This window comes from Sciurus carolinensis, chromosome X (assembly GCF_902686445.1).
Source record: "Sciurus carolinensis chromosome X, mSciCar1.2, whole genome shotgun sequence".
Lineage (NCBI taxonomy): Eukaryota > Metazoa > Chordata > Mammalia > Rodentia > Sciuridae > Sciurus > Sciurus carolinensis.
Window position 1 is genome coordinate 83,845,383 of NC_062232.1, and position 14,140 is coordinate 83,859,522.

At 35.8% G+C, this 14,140-nt stretch overlaps 1 long non-coding RNA gene across 3 annotated transcripts in view; it reads right to left on the reverse strand.

The window, feature by feature from the left end:
* The window catches only part of LOC124972441 (uncharacterized), a 56,578-nt gene that overhangs the window by 28,750 nt on the left and 13,688 nt on the right, over positions 1–14,140 (reverse strand). For all 3 annotated transcript variants that reach the window (XR_007106462.1, XR_007106461.1, XR_007106463.1), the window contains exons 2-5: positions 13,769–13,840; positions 13,104–13,337; positions 12,573–12,624; positions 11,129–11,227 (exon numbers count right to left, since the gene is read on the reverse strand). This is a non-coding gene — a long non-coding RNA (uncharacterized LOC124972441). The remainder of the gene's footprint in view (positions 1–11,128; positions 11,228–12,572; positions 12,625–13,103; positions 13,338–13,768; positions 13,841–14,140) is intronic.

Consider the following 14,140-nt stretch of genomic DNA (forward strand, 5'->3'; position numbering starts at 1 on the left):
AAAAGGTTTTAAAAAACAGATCCTTGGATCCATATGATTTTCTTTCAGGGGATTTTATTTGCATCCATATGGAGACTGATTATGAAATATATACTATGATACTCTTTAAGCAACCAGAAAACAGGAAAGCTTTTGGGGGAAAAAGAGTATTTGAGTCATGTACTTTTTTCTTCCAGACACCAAAAGATTTTTGTAAAATTAAACTTTTTTAGAGATGATCATGAATGTACATTAAGTTATAAGAAATAATACAGAAAAAAATCTCATGTACTATTTACCCAGTTTTCCCCAATGGTTAACATCATGAAAAACTATAGTACGATATCACAAACAGGTCTGGGGATATAGCTCAGTTGGTAGAATGCTTGTCTCACAAACATAAGGCCCTGGGTTCAATCTCCAGCACTGCCAAAAAAGAAATCACAAACAGCAAATTGACAGATAAAGTCAAGATACAGAAAAATTTCATCACTATAAGAGTCCTTCCTATCCTCCTTTTATAGTTGGAGCCCTTCTCTCAGGTCCCTCTCTTCCCTTTCTTCATCTGGGGCAATCACTAAACTGTTCTCAAAAGCAGTCAACTTTTGGTCAATTTTATTTGTTAGTTGACAACTTTTTAAAAAGAATTATATATATAAAATGTCATGCAATGTATAACCTTTTAGGATCTGCATTTTATCATATAACATAATTCCCTAGGAGGTCTGTTGAAATTGTTACAAGAATCAATAATTCATTCTTTTATATTGCCATGTAGATTAATGCTGATAAGGATTAACTGGGTGGTAACTGTAGGCAGGCAGGCTGTGGTTGGAGGAGGTGTGTCCCCCTTTGGGTGTGCTTTATGTTTTGTCCCTGATGAGTGGTGTTTTCTCTCTACTTTTTTTTTGGGGGGGGGTTGCTGGGGATCGAACCCAGGGCCTTGTGCTTACAAGGTAAGCACTCTACTGACTGAGCTATCTCCCCAGCCCCCCTCTCTACTTCTTGATTATTATATCCTGAACTGCTTTCCTCCATCACATCCTTCTACCCTGATGCTCCGCCTTACTTTATGCACAGACGAATAGAGTCAACCACCTATGAACTGAGACCTCTGAAACCACGAGTGCCAAATAAACCTTTCTCTAAAATTATTGTTGTTGTCATGTGTTTTGGTCACAGCAGTGCAAAAGCTGACTAAAACAGAATGCTATCAACAACTTTATGCCAATAAATTAGACAACTTTGATGAAATGGACAAACTCCCAGAAAAATACAAATTATCATAACTAATGCAATGAGAAATAGTTTGTACAAGACATTAACAGATAATGAAAATGAACTGGTAATTATAAATCTTCCAACAAAGGAAAACCTAGGCTTAGATGGCTTCACCAAAGAACTCCATCAATATTTCAAAAATTCATTTGGAAAATGATAGCAGTATTACATTTATTTAAAAAATGGAACAAAAGTGACAAAAGAAAATTAACCTATAAATGAATATCCCATATGAATATAGTCATGAAAATACTTTAATAATATTAGCAAATTGAATCCAGCACCATATCCCTAGAACATCTAAAAATCAAATAATTCAATATATTTTATTTGTGGAATAAAATTAAAAAAACACATCATCATCTTAATTGATGCATTAAAAAATTGGCAACATTCAATACCCTTCAAGGGAATACAAAGGAACTTCCTTAACATGATAAAGGGCATCTATTGTGGGTAAAACCTGGTGGACAAAATTTCTTGGCTTTGTTTTCTTGCCTCAAGGGCCCTGATATTCTAGTATGGTCTCATCTCAAGTTAATAATTACATCTGCAAGGAACTTATTTCCAAATAAGGTCACATTCTGAAGTACTAGGAGTTAGGATTTCAACATATCATTTTGGAGCATAATTCAACCATTAACCCCTGTAGTCACTCAATTGCTTTGGCCTCTATGCTCTTTCTGTTACTTTAAAATATTTCTCTATTGGAAGATGATAGAGAAAATCCAAATTGAAAATACCACCAGTTACATTTTAATCTATCTACTTCCTGGATATTAAATTTTTCTGCCCACAGGTCAGAAGACTTAGGGGAAGCCCAGGAATTATTCCATGCATTCTTGTAAAATTCCAATCTTCGGCAAACCGACAGAGATCAACTTAGAGACAAATGAAAAGGAATTGTAGGATATCATGATAAATCATTGAAAGCATCCAAAATAATCCAAAATGAAAGAGCAATTTTTTATGAGGAAGCAGGTACAGATAACATAATAGAAATACAGAAATGAAGATCATACCTCAGGGGAACCATGAGCAGAGATTCTACAGAACACAGTTGAAAAGATCAGGTGGTGTGGACAACTGCAAAAGGCATATTTGAGTAAAGTATGACAAGCTTATGTGTTTACAATAGCACAGAGTTTGCCAAAAATGCAGCTCTGTTTGGGTTGGTAGTCAGATCTTGATTCTACAGAAATGACCAAGTGGGAAGCAAAGCTATGCAGGGATAGAGGAAAAAAAAGGAAGTGCTGAAATTGTGAGTACACACACTCATGCACACATACTCTCAGGTACACTCAAGTTCTGTTACCACAATACTAGAATTTTCCCAAAACACTTTGCTTGGGATAATGAGAGCACATTCAGTTCACTAGTGTAACTATTCAGGCACAATGTTCTCTGAACTGTGCTATGAACTTTATCAGTGTACAAACATTAGAAACGTGTCATCCACAGTGTTGATAATAGGGAATATTAATAACACTCTGAATAACACAGATTTGTGAAAACTGATTATATCACAACCATAGGATAGAATCCTAGGTAGGCAGTAAATATGAGTTGTAATGTCCATTTAGGCCAGGCAGGGTTACAGGTAAATTGTTTTTTGGCAAAAAGGCCTGTGGGGGTCAGCACAGTGGGCCCATTTTATGGAATTACTCTTTTAACCTCATGTTCCCACCATCCTCATCTGTCTGTCACCTAACAGTACCAAAAAATTTATATAAATGGCTATTTCAATAAACAAAAACTACCTTACTGTCTAAATTTTACAGTTTTATAGTGATGCAAGATATATGTGCTTTTGTACAATGGAATAAAATTATGCCAATATTGTAAATATTATTACTCAGAAATATTGAAGTATGTTTAATTTTTAAAAAACATGATGAGAGATGATATTTTGTCTATCAGATTAGCAAGCAACTGTTGGGGTTTCCGGGACCCCCAGCCTTGAGCACGGTCAAGATGGCGCCTGGCACTGAGCCAAAAGCGGCCAGCTATACAGTAAACAACCAGCGAATTCCAATGATTGGCTAGTTAACGATGTGATTAGAGCATGCCCCCCTCGTTTACCTATTCTATACCTGCAGCTGTCCGCGCGTTTACCTCGTGTGCTCTCCCCTGATTGGTTGAGGTGTATATAAGCTTGATGGGCGGGGGAGTAGCAGAAGAAGCTGGGAGTAGGAGCAGAAGCTGAGAGCAGAAGCTGAGGGCAGAAGCTGAGGGCAGAAGCTGAGGGCAGAAGCTGAGGGCAGAAGCTGAGGGCAGAAGCTGAGAGAAGAAGCTGAGAGCAGAAGCTGAGAGCAGAAGCTGAGAGAAGAGGCTGAGAGTAGGGGTAGAAGCGGAGAAGCGGAACGACCGGAGCAGGCGAGAGTTAAGCGGAGGGAAAGAGAGCAAGAGAAAGAAAAGAGAGAAGAAACTGAGAGTAGGAGTATAAGCTGGGAATAGAGGCGTGCAAGCGGGCGTGAGCCGAGCGGGAGAAACGAAGCGGCCGGAGCAGGCGAGAGCCGAGCGGGAGAAGAGTGAAGTGCAGGAGAGGGAAAGAGAGCGAGAGAAAGGGATAGATAAGAAGGAAAGAAAGGAAGACTGTACGCAATATACTTCCAAAGCTTCAGACGTTTGTCGTGTCTCTCTCTGCGGGCAGAGGGAACGCGATAAGCAACCATCTTCATTATCTTCATTATCTTCAATGTATAGAAAAAAAAGCACTTTCATACTGCAAGATTAGGAATATAAATTAGCAATAGAATTTTGAATATAATGTGTTAATATAAGAGTTAACAAATTGTATAGTTTTGAAGAACATTTTCAAGAACTTATAATAAGAAATGCATTAAAATGTCTGCATATATATGAGAAATATTGTCAAGTACACTATTGTGTGTAACAGAAAATAAGGCAAGGTGTCTAAATTACTACAGTATCGATGAAATTTATTTGGGTCTCCATACATATAATGAAAGCCTCAATAGATAGAAAAAAGAAAACACAAATGAAATTTTGTTGTAAAGTAATAGAAAAATTATAGAAATGTATTTATATAGAAATGTCATCATAAGTAGGACAAGAGTAGATTGCAAAGTTCATATATGGTACAGGGTTTTTTTTTTTGCACTGGAGATTTAACTTAAGGGTGCTGAACCACTGAGTCACATCTTCAGTACTTCTTATTTTTTATTTTGAGACAGAGTCTCACTAAGTTACTGAGTGCCTCACTAAGTTGCTGGGGCTGGCCTTGAACTTGCAATCATCTTGTCACATCCTCCCAAGTTGCTAGGATTACAGGAGTGCGATACCACTCCTGGCAGATCCATTTTTACTTATATAAGTCTACCTATCAGGATGTCTTAAAGGATACAAATAAAAATTAAATAAATTCGTCTCACATAGAACTTTCTTTTCATCATAATGATAGTCTGTACTTTATGATTGAAGCCTTCAGAATCCCTGTATATTGGGAATGCTCCCTTTTCCATCTGAACTTCCAGAAGGTTCTGGTGGGCTTGGCCACAGCCCCTCCCTCCCACTTTCCTGTTCAGCAGTTCATGATGAAGTTCATGCTACTGTCACAAGGTGGCATCAATGTACCTTCATTGTCAAACATCTCTGCAAAGAACTGTATACAAGGAGCCAAAAAATACAGTAGTTCCTCTTTATTCATGGTTTTGCTTTCACAGGTTACAGTTATTGATAGTCAAATTGGACCTGAAAATACTGTTATAGTGCAATGAGGAACTAAGATATTTTGAGAGACAGTGCACACTCATGTATACTGTTAAAGTGCAATGAGGAACTAAGATATTTTGAGAGACAGTGCACACTCATGTAAGTTTTATAATGGTATATTGTTATAATTTCTCTTATTATTTTTGTCAATCTCTAAAACTGTGCCTAATTTGCAAACTTTATTATAGGTATATACTAAAGTAAAACATATAGTATATATAGAATTTGGTACTATCCCCAGTTTCAGAGAACCCAGAAATTCTTGGAATGTATCCCCTGAGGATAAGAAAGATCGACTCTAACACTTCTAAAAACCCAGCTGTAAACTTATGTACAAAATGATTTTAATTGCATCTGAAAAAAACCTGGGAGGTGCGAAAAACACATACACAGGTAATGCATACAATAAAATACCAGGTAGCTCTAATGCACCTTGGCAATCACCAGTGGGCATCAGTCAGTGCAGTGCAGGTAAGAGGTGATCAAGAGGATGGGGCACTAAAGCAGGGTCTGAACAGTTGTGCCCACAATGTTCTGGAGAAGGGATAACTGGAAGGGAGGTTGGAAGTCTGGAAAGCCTCTGCAAATATGGGTAATGGAGGGTAAAGGTCCTGCTCTCTGGTAGGGAACCCCTCTGCAGTATGGACACCTTAACGTACATTAAGGAAGAAGAGATAAATCAGTGAATGGCATGTAAACTTAGGGTCAACAGCAACTAGAACTTTAATATTCATGGGAGTTTTCCAAATAAAATTACTATCTTTGTAAACAAACCAGTTCATGATATTGGATACCCTAGAAAATGTATTTGTTTTCATTAAAAAGAAAGTGCATATGATTGCCACCTTTTGATTAGATTCAGAACAGCAGTTCTGAAAATCTCAGACCAGGGGACTCTGCAGCTGGAGGGAGGAGGGAGGGAGTTTGGAGCTTGGCTTAGTGTTATTAAGTAGAGAGTTTTAAAATTTTTCACTTTCTATGAGCAATCCTTCTGTTTCCACACTAAATTGAATGCAACAGATGCTCTTCTAAATTAAGGAATATATGTGCACATTACTTTTGTCTATATTCCCCTAGTATTTTGTGTGAAATTTTTATGAAAATGTTTTTCTTGCAATACAATATTTCAAATGATACACAACCATATGTTTATAAATTAAAATTAAACTGCATCTCTCACTAGTTTCCTTCCTAGCCCCCTGACCCCAAAATGTCTGTTGGCCATACAATGGTGCATACTCTTCAGACGTGTCCACTTTATGAAAAGTGTACATGAATACACACACACACACACACACACACACACACAAACACACACACAGAGTCTTTTCCAAAAGTACAACCTCAGCATTTGGTTTATATTGAAACTATTCTCTTTCACCTAATATTGTCATAATTTTTCTTAACATTTCACCAGTTACTGTGGTTTTTGGCATATTTCAATGTTTCTTGTCGGTATATATCTTCTATTAGTTATCCATTGAAAGTGCTAAGATCTTTATTTATTAGTAAATGTGCTTCTGAAATCATGGATATTGAGCCACTATATGAGTTCACAAACGTTTTTCCTCATTTTCACACAATTCTTAGTATATTTTTTCTTTTAGAATGTTTTAAAATTCCAATAATATTATTACTTAAAAACTATACAGACCTTATATTTTTAAAAAGTTTAAAAATACCTCAGAGAACATTTAATAGAAACCCTGGAGATTAGACTATTCAGAGCTGAGAAAGAATGAAGTCAATTGGGAAAAAAAAAAAAAACTTTACAGTACTTTCAAGGCTAGCTGATGATCAGGAGACAACAAGGTTATTTCTGATTTGTTTAAACTCCCTCAAAGTTGGTACTATAATCTGAATAATGGTGCTAATAATTGGTAACTTGAATAGATGTTGGGATTAAAGGAGTGAAATATAAAATGCATTAGCACAAAGTTTATTTCAGTACATATTATTTTCTCTCTAGTTTACTTGCTTCAATGGCAACAGCTGAACTTATTTCTGATCCCATTCACCACATCAGGGATCAACCACCTTAAGTGGCCCTACACCCAAGTCTCCTGGCACAGAGATTGGTATTTCGCCTCTTCTCTCCTTTTCACCACTGAGAGGGCTTGTTCTACTGGGCCCATACAATAGCAGGGGAGTTAAGCTGACCATTTCTCAAGCCCTGAAAGTCCATCTTCTTAGAAGAAAATCTGCTCTGTGACCTGTAGGGAGAGTAAAGGATGGAACCTCATTTCAGTCCTGCTACTGTGACTTAGGCTTTGTGAGCCTTGACTTGGTCATCCATTAAATAGGACTGACCTGAGGGTAACTAAGAAAACTTGCCCAGAGAGTATGGCATAGAGCAGGACTTCAGTGTCCTTTAAAATGTTGGGGACACAGCACTAGAAGCCTTAGGGCTAACTAAGGTAAGCATTGTGAAATCATTTCTCAGTGTTTCTGCTAATAAGAACACAGAGAGCTGGACAATGGAAGCAAATCTCTCTCACAGATGGCTTGAAGTCAGTTTTAGAAACAGAAGTTTTTCTATATTCTTGGATTTTTCATTACCTTATAAAGTGGTTCCATATCATTCACCTGAGCAGATCCAATTCCAGTTCCCCACAATGGGAAGACAGGTGTGTCTGAACTCATCTGGTAAACTCGGTGATAGATAACACTAGTGAGTTTGCCTAATAGCTGTTCCTAGACTGCTCAATATGATAATATATTTAGAGGAAAATTTGAGACATCCCACAGTCACAATGTCCTCAGATCACATACTATCCAGTCTTATCACATTGTTCAGTCATCCTTTGTGTCTTTCACAGAGACAACAATCCAATTGTTACTGGCATTTCTTTTACACACATTTTTCCATGTTTCATTAGAATAACTCTTGTGCTTAAAACCCATACTATTTCACTGGAGGCATCTCATGTGCTCTAATGTGGAAATGAAAAGACAAATACATGGGTGATTTTAAAGGTTAAGTCTGAGATTAGATGGCTCCTTCAACTTAAATTTTATACTTGTTCTAGTTTCAAGATATTGGAGGTTTTCAACAATCCCTCTTGGCCCCATTTACCCATACCTGCACCAGATAAATATTCTGCCTCTTTCTTCCCTTTCCCATTTAAAGTTCTGAAAAAGTTTCAGACATTTCCTTTTAACATTTGTTACTTCCCACTGAGTCATCCTACTGCACTATGGTTTCTGTCCTCAGGATTGCAATATTAGGGTTTTCCAAGGTCACAAACTATTTTTTTGTCACTAGGTCCAATTGTTTGTGTCAATAAATATACTGAGAAATACTTTTAATGACCTAAAATATGCATGTTTATGCAGACTGCTTGTTCACTCAAAGGACATATTTATTTGACAGTTTCCCAGGCTCTGAAGCACAACATACATGGCTCAAATCCGAGCTGTCCTTTTCCCTAACTGTGCAGTCTTAGGCAATGTCCATATTATGTCCTCAGTTATTCATGTATAAAAAGGATGTTAGCAATATTAGCAGTATTGTAAGGGTGCTGTGAGCATTAAACAACTCAATACCTTAAAAATATTTGTACATTACATTCTACCTATTTTTATTTATTTTTTTTCTATCTTTATTGGCCATTAGTATTTTTACTGTTTTTATAAACATAGATTTATATTTATTCACATTCAATGACCTTTGAAATATGCTCTTAGTAAGACTTGCAGGTTACAAAACTTTTATTTTAAATTTTTAGAATGAGACTTTTCTTTTTTAAAAAATTTTTGTAAAAAAAAATTTTTGTAGTTGCAGATGGACAGCATGCCTTTATTTTTTGTGTTTATTTTTATGTGGTGCTAAGGATCAAGCCACAGTGCCTCAGACATGCTAGACAAGCACTCTGCCACTGAGCTGCAACCCCAAAATTTATCTTTTGAATAAAAACATATAAATGCATACATCTCTGCACAAATAACTGCATGAGAAATTTTCTATGAAAATGTTATAGAGATAAAGACATTATCAAGACTTCAATTTGTATGGTCTGTTTTAGGGTAATATTATTTTATTTCTCTTCCTATGTTATTTATTTTTAACTATAATATGCCCCTATTGGTATTGCAATTACACAAAATAATACAATGGCAGGGAAATTTAAGCATTTATAGTTCTAATCACAGAAAAGATACTCATTTTCAGTATGAGGAATGTTTGTTAGGCTCAGGAAGGAAGACAAGATATTGAAGGAGAACTTACCACTGTATAACAGAACGTTTTCCCAAGATTTCAAACCACAGTGATAATTATCAATATTTTTAAATGCTGCCCTCTCCAATAAGAAACATCAAGACACCTTTTTAAAGTATGTTTTAAATGCTAAAAGACATTGGACAAAGGATATAGTTCAGTAGTTGAAGACTTACCTAGAATGCCTAAGGCCCTGGGTTCAATCCCCAGCATCACAAAAAAAGAAATTCCTTTCACACCAAAAGTCATTAAAATATATAAGAGTGAAAATTTGGGAGAAGTTATTCTCAACCCATATTCAATCAGATTTTATACTTCCAATGTATAAAATACTCTTAAAAAATACAGATTGCCCAAATACTTCAAGAGACAATAAACATAAAAACAATCCTGAAAACCACTCAGAGGCATAATAAAACATGCAATAAAAAATGAATCATATTTAGTCATACAAATTGTAAACTATAATATAAATTATAAACTCTTGATACAATGGAATATATAAATCAACATGGTTTTTGAGGATTATATGATAACTAAATATGTTAGTAGGCTAAATAAGAGAAAACATTTGGAGAACATATACCAATAAATTAAAGAGATTCTAATATGGAGGATTAAATGGTGAGAACAGAATGAGAAGCAGAGTATTTTTAACTTCTACCATAATTTTTGTTATGTTTGATACATCTTAAATAACAAAAGAAATTAACAAATAATGTGACAAAGTTATGAAGAAAAAATTTTGTAGATGAGGAAAATGTGTAAACTGGGTTACAAAATGAAGTGCAGAAAAACAGTTGTTGATGAAGTATCATGTTCATATACTCAGTGAAAATAGCACATTAAAAATCAATAATTTGGTGTGTAGGTACTGACTGAAGATTTGTTACTTTTATGAAGGTATATTTTCTAGTATTTTATATACAGGATCCTTTTTGTATAAAATGTTGAAAACCTAGTTGTGAATTGATTATAAACATGATGCTCATATATTCATTGATTTGGAAACATGTTCATGGTATATTGCTTTATGTTTAAAAGAAGCATAAAACAATTATTTGACAGTGTATCTGTGGGGGTATCTGTTTCTTGTGTCTCAAACTTCTTTGTAGTAAGTACTCATATACTATCTTATTTGGTTTTTTACTCAGTTCACATAGGGCCTGCACTTACAGTCCCAGGGAAGAAAGGTCCCAGAGTAGACATGAAGATAGTAGGATTGCCACTGGTATGTAGAAAAGTCCAGAAAGTTTTGGACTATACAAAGGAATTCAGGCATCTTCTTCACCCAACTGGTATCATGCTCCATTTTCTACAGGTCATTTTTTTTTCAATGAAAAGGCATAATTTTTATAATCAGAAGATATTTTTTCCTCAAAGCTGATGACTAAAGAAATAGTACACTGAAACTGCAACTGTCTTTGAAAAACTCATATGTGAATAAGAGGAATGAAATGTCATATACTTAGTTTCATTTCCTACTTACTCCTACATCTACATGTAATTAATTTGCTTACATTTAATTTACTTATTATTGCCTTCCAGGCACTGTCAATCCAATTCTGTATGTGCATCCCACATTACCCTTGCACAACTGGAAATGTCCACAGGGAGAAACATGGATGTTGCTGCCCAGCCCATGGTATATGACCTCAAACTCCATTCTAGGAGGCCCTAAACAGGAAATTATATGGCTGAATGGGGAGACATGGAACTGTGGGAAATTGAGGAACCTAGTGCTAATGGGCAACCTTCTCCCCATGGTACCTCACTCACAGAGAGTAAAGGATGAGGAAACCCTTGTGTGTAATCAATTATAGTCTCAGTTCTTCTCACGGATAGAGATCTACATCTTTTTTCCTTTAACCTTTTGCTAAGTCAGAGTAGTGGATTTCTGAACTGCATAATTACCTCTTTTCCCTGGGAGGGAGGTTCCTCCTATTGAATCTTCTGATGAAATGTGGAGTTTTGATTCATGCAAGACCCCCTCTCCTAGTTGGCAGCAATGACCTAGAGCCACAGAGACAGAAAATAATAAAGATTGAATTCTCAAAAACAAGCACAGAACTAGGCCCCAGTCCAAACATCTAATCATTCTTACTAATGGAATAATTTTCACAAATTTCTTACATGATGTTAGTATTCCTTCAGTTCTTCTTAGAAACTGTAAGGACATAGGCACTTTTAGGCATTGTTGGTGGTAATATCAAATGGAACAACACCTCTGGAGGGGATTTGATACTGTCTAGTAAAATTACATGGGAAAAATTATGCAGGCATTTATTCTAGAAACCAGCACTATCTCTTCTAAGATTGATACCAAAGAAACGGTATGAAAAGACAAATGGTATAACACAAAATTCTTCCTAGAGGAACAGCAGAAGACTGGAAACATCACAGTTGACCACTAAGTGGGAACTGATTGAGTAACCTAAGGTACATCAATATTCAGTGTTACTATGTAATCATAAGAAGCAGTGAAGACTCTAACGATACTGCTATGGAGCCATCTCTGGGATAGATTGTTAAGTGAAAAACAAAGGTGCAGAAAGAAGTGCTAGCTGTCACTTTCCAATGTAGGAGCCAATAGCTACAGTTGGTAATTTAAAATTGATCAAATTTAAATTGCAAACTCAGCTCTTCATTAACCTTCACCATACATCACCAGCTACTAGCTACCATATGTGATGATGCAGAACATTTTCATGTCCACAGAAATATTTACTGGACAGTGTTGGTGTATAATATGCAACATTCTAGCTATAAACAGGGGAGAGAAATAATTTACATATTGTATTTGGTTATATTTTTATAGTGGCATATTAAAATAACAACAGAGAAGTAGCCCAGGATGGAAGTGGATGATGTCTATTCTCTAAAAAATAGAATACATATTTAGTGGATTCATATACTTAAAAGGATAGAAACAATGAGCATCAAAGTATCAATGAGATACTCTAGCACTCAGACTGAATCCTCTAAAACTTCATCCTCTTTTTAAAAAGTGAGTTCCCCTTGAGAAATATCTGATTCTAAGTGTAGAGTCTGGATTGTACTAGACCAGTATGGACCAAAATATCATACCAAAGAATATGTTGAAAAGATGCAAAAGTCAAGCTGAAGAAGCTGCCACTAGACAAAGAACACCAAAAAGGTTAATGCTCACAGGGTATTAAAGTACACCAAATACAAGAACACCTATGAGTTCACAAAGACATTCTACCAAAAAGCAAAACACAAACAAAACGAACTCAATGTTTCTCTTTGAAGGGTCCTAGGGAAACTAGAAAAAAGTAGAGATACTGAAAAAGAATTAAATATACACCCTACCCTTCCTGTATGCAACTTACCATACCTCAGTATATCCAAGTAGTTGATGAGGGGAAGTTTCTTTTACATAATTCCAACTGATGAATGTAAAATAAATCAGAATTAGAACATCATCATTTTATAACATTTTATGAAATGCAGCTTTAGTTGGCTGTCTGCAGAGACTGCAATAATCATGAAGTGAAAAGCAATAGAGAAATTGTTAATGGTATTCCTCTTTCTAGGATGCATAGTCCACATGCTTCTCTGATGTTAAACTAGGGATTTTTTTTAAAAAGCAAGTGGAATAGAGGAAAGTAAGAGGGTGGGAAAGAACATGAAATGCAAGCGATAGGGGGATGATGTCTTGCCTATCCCCACCCAGTTTTTTTCCCCAGATTTATCCCACAACCCTCCCACACATAGCAGAGACACTGTAGCTCACTCATAATGGAAACATGGGCTTATCATTGCTTGCTGCTATATTTACAGGTATTCTCTCTGTAGTTATGGTATCATGTTAATGTGAGAGGTATCTCACTGACAGAATGAAGTAAAGTTAGAATGGGGAACTAACATTTTGTTGAAGGCCTTTTAGACACCATAGGTTGTTATTTTCAGGCTTTTTCTCTTCCAGTCCTCAAAGCAATGCTTTGAGATAGGCATCATGACTTCCTTTCTACAGATGTGGAGATGATAAGGCTCAGAGATCAAAGTACATTCTCAAGGAATTCTAGGGAGTTATCAAAAATAGATACTGAGGTCAACTTGAAGGTGCTTCTGCTGGTCAATTCTACAGCAATTTCAGCATCTAAATATGAAAAGAGAATAACAGAGAGTAAATTTTTGAGAAAAATGTGAATCTCTGAGTTATACTAATATATTAATAAACACATAAACAAGGGAAAAGTGAAAGCTTTGTATAAAAATTCCAAGTAATTATTGTAGAACAAATAACAGTATCAGAAGAGCAATGTTTGTCATTGTAGTAAATGATTAAGGTAAGAATCATAAATGGATGCTCAGTTTGTACCAAACCTACAGCAGTCATTGAGTCTGTGGTAACGATGCTAAACAAGGAAAGCTGGAAGAAAATAACCACCACCCTGATCTTGTTTGTAATATGTTCTAGGAACCAACTGGGGCTAATATGATGCACAGTGATTAACTTCATGCAGGTCCCCTCACAATAAGAACACCCCAAATTATCAGCAAAATACATATTCATGTATACATACAAACCTACATATATACATGTTATCTTCCCCTGCACCATTATCACTCAAATTCCCAGGAATTCATGGAGATAGATTGCTGGGGGATAAAGAAAAGAAACCACATGATTAAACACAATTAGTTTTGGTCACACATATGTAACTGAAAGCAACTAAACTCTTTTAGAAATGGATTCTTCTGGAAGTGATCTGTTGACTTAGCTCTAGGATATTTTTCTCCCTAGTTTCAATACATTCACAATAACATCAAAAGGTGACATAAGCAACTACACAGTAAGTATCCTGAGACATTAATGTCATAGATTACTTAACAATTACTGTCAAAAATTTTGCTGCTGACATCTCAGTGATAATAAAATACATGAAAATTATAATTTAA